This window comes from Cupressus sempervirens, chromosome 5, assembly GCF_028749045.1.
Source record: "Cupressus sempervirens isolate cs-2001-9-10 chromosome 5, ASM2874904v1, whole genome shotgun sequence".
NCBI classification, from domain to species: domain Eukaryota; kingdom Viridiplantae; phylum Streptophyta; class Pinopsida; order Cupressales; family Cupressaceae; genus Cupressus; species Cupressus sempervirens.
In genome coordinates, this window is record NC_143122.1 from 538,433,292 (window position 1) to 538,442,948 (window position 9,657).

The following is a 9,657-nucleotide window of genomic DNA, read 5'->3' on the forward strand; positions in this document are numbered from 1 at the left end:
AAACGTTTAGGATTTGGACTTGAGAATTTATCTTCCCTCTCTTACTATTGAGATAATGCGATAGGGTACGCTCATCCTGACAATTTAGGGAAGTCAATATCCGGTACCTGCAATCTACATAAAATCTACACATGTACAAACACAATATTCTAAGCTAAACACACAATGGTAGGAAGTGGTGCATTGTGTAGATCCCGATTGGTAGGTGACTACGACTCCCTTCCTTAACCACATTAGAAACACCATACATAAAGAAAACATACACGCATACCATACACATGCAGTATGGGGTAAGTATCCATAAGAAGACACATAAGATAATCCATCCAACTAATCATCATCAATAATTGAAATCATTGAATAATCATCATGCATACATGAAATATAGAGTACCAAGTAATCTCATCATAAATCAACTAAATCTGAAACAATATCTGATAGTCTCTAAACAATGCTACTAATAATCAAGCACAAAACTTGGCCTAAAAGAGTTTGGCAGTAATAGAAAAAATGCAAACTAGGGGCAGGTACTACATAGCCTCATTGTTCTTGACAATGTGTCTCATGATGGATTCAAGCAAGGAAGAGGTATGGTTCATTGCACAAGAGTGTTTGGAGCCTGAGTGGGTGGGTGGCTTGGACGACATTATATAACTGACTTGTGTTGGATATGGGGAATGGACCGTGATGTATGATTGGTGTTGGAAACACTTTCATTCAACCTTTAATCATTTGGTCAAGTCATCATATTCACCATGGGTTCAGTTGTCAAAGGTGTAGGAGGGATGGGAGAAAGTGAAGGACTTTGTGGCATAGAATGTTAGGAACAGGGGAGAGAGGCAAACTACAGGAAGTGGGAAATGTAAGACTACTTCTTGCCAATCAAATGCGTCGGTGGATGTTGATGGGAGGTCTTTGATCAAAAGGTAGCATCAGACCAAGTGGGCTAGTGAAAACAATGTTGGCAAATGAGGTGTGAAGAGGGGGAGGCAAGTATGGAATGAAAGTCCCTCTGAAGTCATGGTGGACACCTCTCTACTTCCGCAACACCAAAGGCAACATGTAATGGAGTCATTGATCGAGAAACTAGAGAGGGGCATTTCCAACTTTTCAAAAGAAGAAGTGCAAGTTGGTTTCATAATTGAGGTGTGGTCCAAAATGTTGTTGTGTTGTAGTCTCTTCTTTTATTGTAATCAGTAGTTAGTTGATTGGGTTGGCACCTGTATTTAGTTTGTATAATGTTTATGCCTGTAAGTGTTCATATGTATTGGGTAGGGCATCATTATTTTTGGAGCCAAAGTGTTGATGGGGTTAATCCCATGTTTCTGTAAGGATTGAACAATGATGGGGGTTGGAGGGCTTATTGTTTTGGGGTCAGTTTGCCATGAAGTATATTTGTTTAGAGTAGTTTTCCATATGTTGGCATGGTGGTGGGTATAAGTATGTTATTATTTTTATGTATTGTAGATGTAATCTCTCTTTTTAATTAATAAAATTAACTGTTACCGATCAAAAAGAAAATTAGGATTGTCTGGCACTCACCTTAGAGGGTGGGTTTTTACTGTAGACTACATATTAGGACTCCAAAATTGTAATTAGTGCAAATCTAATTTAAATATAGGTCATTTGCCTCCTTCAATCTTGCTTAAATTTAAGGTTGGTCCTTATTTCTAGGCATGATATATGATTTTCTATTTGATCCCATAATTTATTTCCTCACCTAGGACCTATCCATTTATTTTATGGACTTTGTCCTTTGTTTTGCTCACACCTAAAGATTTGTGAAGCCTCGTTAGATTGTAAGAGTCATGTGTCCTGTTATACTCTTATTGACAGTGTGATATATATAGAGAAGATGATAACCATGAGTTGTTGGCTAGGAACTCAAAGCTTTGGAAAAAGAATGTGGAATTGTTGGAAGGCATTGGGTTCACAAGGAGTGTTGGATAAATGGACCAAGTGACTATCCAACAACTCATAAAATATATATATGAAAGCATTATAGCAAACAAGTATTTCTAGAATGCTTTCATATAAATATTTTATGAAATTTAAACTCTTAAATGCTCTTAAGTCATTATCACACGTAGTTTTAAAATGTGTGACATATCTTAAAATACAACCACCATGCTCACAAATTAATAAACTACTTATTGACTTTGTTCACATCTTTTATACAATAAAATATTTCATAAAGCATTCTAGCAATAGATGTTGTCTCCAAACCCTTTAGTCAAAGCTACAAATATTTTAGTTAGAGATGACAACCACCATGTTCACAAATTAATAAAATACTTATTAATGTTGTTCACATATTTTATATCATAAAATATTTATATGAATGCATTCTAGCAATGCTTGTTGTCCCCAAACCCTTTAGTCAAAGCTACAAGTTCATATTGCTAAATGTCTTAAGTGCAAAGAACATGTATTCTCCAAACTAATGTATTCTCCACAAGTGTTTGAACACTTATTGTATCCTAACATATGTCCAAATAATGGTTTCAAAGTGTATTGATGGGAGTCCAGGGTAATGACTTAGGTTTTAAGTCAAACTAGTGTTTGAGGCATAACATTAGGTGATAATTTATAGGAGAGACTAGTCAGTCATTAATTTTGTTGGTCCCAATAGATGTGTTCAAGATGTGGTGTTTTTGGTTTCTAAAGATTTGTGAAGTCATGTTAGATTGTAAGATTCGTGTGTTGTGTTATTTTGAAATAAAGGAGGGGTGAAAATTTATTCAAGTTGAAAGAGAAACAAGAACAAATAGAGAAAGGGCATCAAACAACCCTGTTAAGATCAACCAAGCGATCAAGTTGATGGGACAAGCCCATTAGAAATCGAGTCTTATCAATAATATTCCAATTACACATATCGTCAGAAGCCCACTTCACCAAACAATTAGCAACACTACTCCATTCCCTAGGAATATGAGTGAAAGTAACAAACTCCAAAGAAATACACAAATAATAAATCTAGTCCACAATAAAAGCTAACTTCCAACTAACAACTTCAAAATATTGTTGATTCAATAGACGTATCACCACTTGTGAGTTAGATTCACAGATAAGCCTTCTCCAACCAAGGTCACAAGCATTCTTCACAACATACAAAATAGTTATGGCCTCCATCAGGTTGTTAGTGTGATGACCTTTACAAATAGAAAACACAAACTGGACATCCCCCTTGCTATCTCTACCAACACCACTAATGCTAGCAAGGCCTGGATTTCCATTGGAAGACCCATCTGTGTTGATTTTAAGATTGCCCTATGGAGGGGCACTCCACTTCCCCACCCTATTTATCTTTCTCAAGGGATGTCTATACATCTTTCTTAGCAGTTTTCCATGCGAGGGGGGAATATTCAGATGATTATTGAAAATATCCTCCCCTAGTTCCATGGCCTTGGAAGTGTCACATTTTGCAGAAATAGTTTCCCCCAAAGAATGGAGAATTTTCCACAATAAGTGAGGAACCTCTAAAAACTCATCCTTAAAGATACGACGGTTCCTTTCCAACCAGATATGCCAAATAATAAAGTAGGGTCCAAGAGTCCAGGCAATTTGAAGAAATGAAGTCTTGACAAGAGCCTTACCCTAGTGAGCAAAGAATTCTACTAGTGAGGAAACATGCCAATAGGATTGATTCCACACATTCCACCAAGAGTGCCAAATATGTCTATTGAAAGAGCATTGGAAAAAGAGATGAGAGATATTTTCTTCACTAGTCCGACATAGAACACACATCGAGGGTCCTTGGAAGCCACGCTTGCATAAATTATTCCATGTAAGACATCAGTTACAGACCACCAACCACGCAAAAAAATTACATTTGGGCCAAGAAAACTCGTACTAGACTTGCTTCCACCAAGGCATCTGAATGTCCCCCAATGTCTACTAAAGAAGCTCAACATATCCTGCAGACACTAAATTTTTTTCAGACAAATCTTCAATGTCATAAGCAAGAATATCATTACCAACCAAAGTAGCACACTCATGAGACTGCAAAATATGAAACAACTCCCTCCTATCCTCCTTAGATCCTACTAAAGGCCATTCAAAAGGGTGTTTTCAATGAAAGGAAGGAGCCAAACCTCTAACACACCCTATCTTATAAAAATCAATTGTGTCCCAACCAACAACACTAAAATTTTGATAGAGGACATGTAGCTGAGGATGAGTAGTAAGAATAGGAGGGTGCCCATCCCAAAATTCAAGCCAAAATAAAGCTTGTGATCTCGAATGACAAATCCAAAAGAGACCATCTTTAACCAACTAAGCTCCAAACTTTAGCGTATTCCAAATCATGGATCCTCTCCCTTATAGAGGAAAGTGGTGAACTTCAACCACATCAATATCTAGAAAATACTTATGGGTGAGAATATGAGCCCAAAGTTGATGTTGGTTAGTACACAAATGCCAATAAAATTTTGCAATGAGAACCTGTCCATTTAAAATAGTTGATAGTAAGCCAAGGCTACCCTCATTTTGAGGTCTACACATTGTTTCCCATTTAATCAGACTCCATTTAGAAGTTGAAAGGTTCCCACTCCAAAGGAATTGATGGAGTAGAGCATCAAATTCCTGAAGAAAATACATAGGAGCAGCCTGAACAAAACACTTGTAAATAAGAAGGGCTTGAATGATCGATTTTAATAGAGTTAGGTGAGCAGTAGTTCATAGCCATCAATGAGTCTAATGATTAACCTTTTGTCATAGGTTATCAAGCAAAACTTGCTAGGAAGATCTAGGATGTCTACCAATAGTAAGAGGAATACCAAAATAAACAAAGGGAAGAGACCCAATCTGAAACCTCAAAATAGCAGCAATACACCTCTGAATAGCCTAGGGAGTATTGAAGAAAAAAATGGAGGATTTGTTGTCTTTAATTTTTAGTCCTAAAGCTACAAGATACACATCCAAAGCATGTCTAAAAGAAGTAGCTTCCCAAAGACAGGCATGTCCCATAAATGAAGTATTATCCACAAACTGAAGATGCAAAATAGGAGGCAAGCCAGCACCCCATTTCCACCCATGAATCAAACCCTAGCAAGCATGAAGCTTAAGAAAGCAACCCAAACCCTTAGCTAGAATGATAAAGAGATAAGGTGCAATAGGATCCCCTTGGTGAAGTCCTCTAGAGGCACCAAAGGGCTCTGAAGGAATACCATTCACCAAAACAAAAAAAGAAGCTGAAGTAACACAACTTATAATCCAGTTCACCCATTGTTGGCAGAAACCAAAGGCCAAGAGGATCTTTTCGAGAAAACTCCATTTGACTCTATCATAAGCCTTAGCCATATCCAACTTAATGAACATAACTCACTCCTTTGATGTATTTGTAGAATGAATAACTTCACAAGCAATAAAAATTCCATCAAGAATTTTCTTACCAGCACAAAATTGCTTTGTTCCTCTGAAATCACAACTGGAAGACATATCTTGATTCAATTAGCAATCAACTTGGTGATAATTGTGTACACAACATTATTGTTAGAATTATTTTAGAATAACTGAGAGGGGGGGTGAATTAGTTATTTAAGGTCCAATAATGTCCAATACAATTTTTTTAATAAAACGGGGTTGAATCAGAAGTACTAGCCTTTTTACTTTCTTGTCAAATCCTTAATGGCATATAATTGAAATTATCATGCATGCAATTAAACATTAAACAATCATGAAAAGTAAACATGCATCATCTCATAACATAAAGGATTTTGGTGACCCAGAAACCCTCCAGGAATAAGAAAGTAAAACTGGGGTAGGGATGACACCCACAAAATTAATGTGCAATTGATTTCAACCACTTCTGATGGTTTGCCCTGTTAAAAGCCTGCCATATTAAAGGCTTTACACATGTCAGATGTGACCCTATTAAAGGATTTCTACACCCTGTTAGGAGTGTGCCCTATTAGAGGACTTAAGAACATTCAACTTAAAATGCCACCCTATTAAAGGATTTACAAAGAGCTGTTAGGCCCACCCAAGTCCATGTGATTTACAGCCACCTTCTCAAAAGAATCTTTTATCCCTCTCTAAGGATCTCTTATCCTTCTCCTGAGGATCTCTTATCCTTCTCCTAAGGATCTTCTATCCTTTTCTTGAGGCTTATCCACCTAGCTATTAAGCTGACCTAGCAATGTAGGATTTCAATGTCTATTACAATGGTAAGAAAGTATTAGAAAGGTTTTGACATAGTAAAGATTGTAGCTCTAACCTTGCAGATTTCATATCATTCTTCAGTTCTTTTCTTTGCTTGGATTTTCTTCCTTGCAGTGCTAACAACTTGTCCACCCTTCAAGATCTGTCTCCTTGAGTTCTTCCACTCATTATGCTAATGCACTCTATGGTCACTTGATCAACTCAGAGTCTTGATGCTCTGTGCTTACTCCTCACCGTGTCCTCTTCTTGACACTTCACACTAGCCTTCTCTTGGCTTCTTCACATGACCACACTTATGACCAACTCACTCTCTCATTTTTGATCTCTGACCTATAACTCCTTATAAAGATGTTATGTTCTTCATTTTTCACTCAAGTCTTCCCGCTTATCAATTTGAATTGATTTTGGAAATTGTTCTCTCTCCAAATTGTTTCTTCTAGAAAATCCATCAGTATTCTCCTTGAATTGGTTTGCATGGTTTACATAAAATTCTGCAACATCTACTCATCATCCTTATCATCCAACTGATTCACAAAATTCAATGTAACAAACTTATCATTACTGATCTGGCAATTCTTTTGACTTAACAAATAATGCAGCAACTCGGCATCATTGGTTTATTGATGCTCGACATTAACTGGGTTACTCGGCTTCTACTGCTATTTACTGATGCTCAGTGCCCTAAGAGATTTTCTCGACATCTAAAGAAATTTGCTCAACATCCACTACCTTTTTCTGATGCTCGGCACTTAAAGGATTGCTCAACACTCACAAATGAACTTAGTTAGTCTTTGCAAATGGTTTAGTCAAACCTTGCATTTTGTAGTGTCCATTCCCCGCGTCTTAAAGTATGTCATTAATACATTATTTCATCATTGTCTTAGCCGATCCTTATACTTCATTACAACATCATAACTTCAACCTTTCTCTAGGTGTTCTAGTTACATCTTGTCAATCAACTAAGTGATAGTATTTGGATTACTTAAGCAATTGTCATTCCTGTAGTTAGCAAGTTTGACATCAATGACAAAATAATGATTGAAAGAATTCTTTACCAATTCCATCATTCTTCATTCAAAGATCTTTTCAATCATTTCCAAATGGCAAACCAAACTGATCAATTGATTGAGCTGATCAACTTAGTTACCACTAAAATTATATACCAAACAGAAAACTTGTTGTCATTCCATATCTTCCTTTTTGTATCATGTCTCCCTCTTTTGCTGATACAAACTAAATCCTTTGTTCTGCTTCTCCCTCTCGACTGTTGCATCCTTACTCTATATTCCTAATCCTTCATAGTTGCTTGTTGATCAGTTTCTTATCTCTTCTGAATCTCCCTCTTTCATCTCTCTTTTTTTTGGTCTACTACTGATCTCATACATTCTCATACATCTCCCTCTTACCTTTTATTGATTAGTTTCTCATAAATCTCCCTCTTTGACATAAATGCCAAAGGTGTAGCATCTTCAACATGCTTGGTGTAAGCTTTGCATCTTATGTCTTTTTCCTCTGTCACCATGCTTGTGACTGATCTGGAATTTATGTTCCTGTTGTCATCCTCTACATCATTCTTCTGATATTTCAATTATCTACTCATGTTGATGCAGGGCAGCTTCTTTGTTGCTTTAGAGTGCTTGAGTTAGGGGCTTTACCCCCAACTTGCCTCTAAGATATTCATAAATATCCTTGGGCAATGGTTTGGTGAAGATATCTACAATTTGTTCCTTTGTGTGAATGTACTCCATCTTCACTTATTTGTCTTCCACCAATTCTCTGACATAGTGATACTTGATTGTAATATGCTTGGTTTTTGCATGCATCACTAGATTCTTGGATGTGTTTATAGAACTTGTATTATCACAATACAGTATCATAGGTTTGGTTACCTCTTCTTTCATTCCTTTCAATAGATGTTTGAGCCACACAATGTTTGTACAATTGATTGTTGCTACCACATATTATGCTTCTGTAGTGGACTAAGATGTGCATGTTTATTTCTTGCTAGTCCAATTAACTGTACACTCAAAAGTGTCCCACTCTAAACCCTTCTATCCAAACGATTCCATGAGTTTGGAATGCTTGGATGCTGGCTTAGAGCTCCCTATCCACAAAGTGCAAGAGAGTGTATTTCAAGTTCAAGGGCTCTCAGATGAGCCTTAGAGATACTCTTCTTGCTAGTAAACCGTGCAATGGGAGGTTCCAAAGACAAGATGCAAGAATGCAAATGTCCCAAGGAGTTCCTCAAGGATGCAATGCAAATGAAAATTAAGCTAGAATGAGATGCAAAATGGAGCTATGCTAAAACATGTATGAGAGTGTTACAATCCAAATATTAAGCTATGTGAGATAAATTATTGCAAAATAGAAGCTAAACTAACATGCAACATGAATCTAAGCTAAAATGCTACGGTATGAGAGAATGTAGACAAGAAATAGAAGTTCTCCACAAAGCTCCAAAGAAATCTATTAGAAAACCTGCAGCATAACAATATTCAAAATGAGGATGGATTGAGGGGGAAAGCTCTCTCCCTTTTAGAGATGTATGGATGGTAGAGATCAAGATGAAGATGGTGGATGATGAATGGTGGAATTCAAAAAGAGGAGTGATCCATGTGCACACACAAGTCAACCAATAGAATATAAGTTGACTTGTCATATAAGACAAAAGTCACAAAGCCTTTTCTTTTAATTGCAAAATAGAAAAAGGACTTTATGTGTGCACTTTAAGTGGGTTAGAAGAATGGGGTCTTTTATTTAATTAAAAGGGGACATGTTATTTTAATAAAATAATGAACTTAGGATAGCATAGTCAAACTATAGGTTATAATCAAATAAATTGATTATTAGCAATTTGGTCTAGGTAAATGATTAAATTAATTTAGCCAAAATGTTGAAAAGGGGGCTAATAGTCTAGATGACCATTTTTAGGTGATTACATTTGCCCCTCTTTGACTAATGCATGATCGATCTAGGAACACATTATGTCAAAGAAAATAGAAAGCCAAGTAGGCAGTGATAGATATAGATATTTGATTTTGAAGAATGAAATGTAGAAAAAGATAGCAAGTCCTAAATGTACAGCCTGATAGTGGTAGTACTAAACACTAGGAAAAGATGATGTCAGAATTCAAGAAGAATGCTAACACATAGCAAAGTAGATAGATCGAGAACAAGTGAAAAGATCAAACGAATGCTCCTAAGAAATAGATAGTTGTAGCAATCAGTGGTAGAGTATTTCTACCCCCCTTGAGATCGAAATTGAAATGAAGTAAGGGGATGCAAAAACTGGCTAGACATGAGAAAATTAGAATATAGCAATGTCCAAGATGACAAATAGATGATTAGATCCCAAGAATGACTATAAAAAAATTGATAAAATGCCCTAGTTTGACTCGAGTTGACCTTGAAGGATATATCATAAAAATTAGGTCGAAACGAGTAGAAAAGTGAATTTAGACATGAAACAGTGAATTGAAGTAGATATGAAGTATG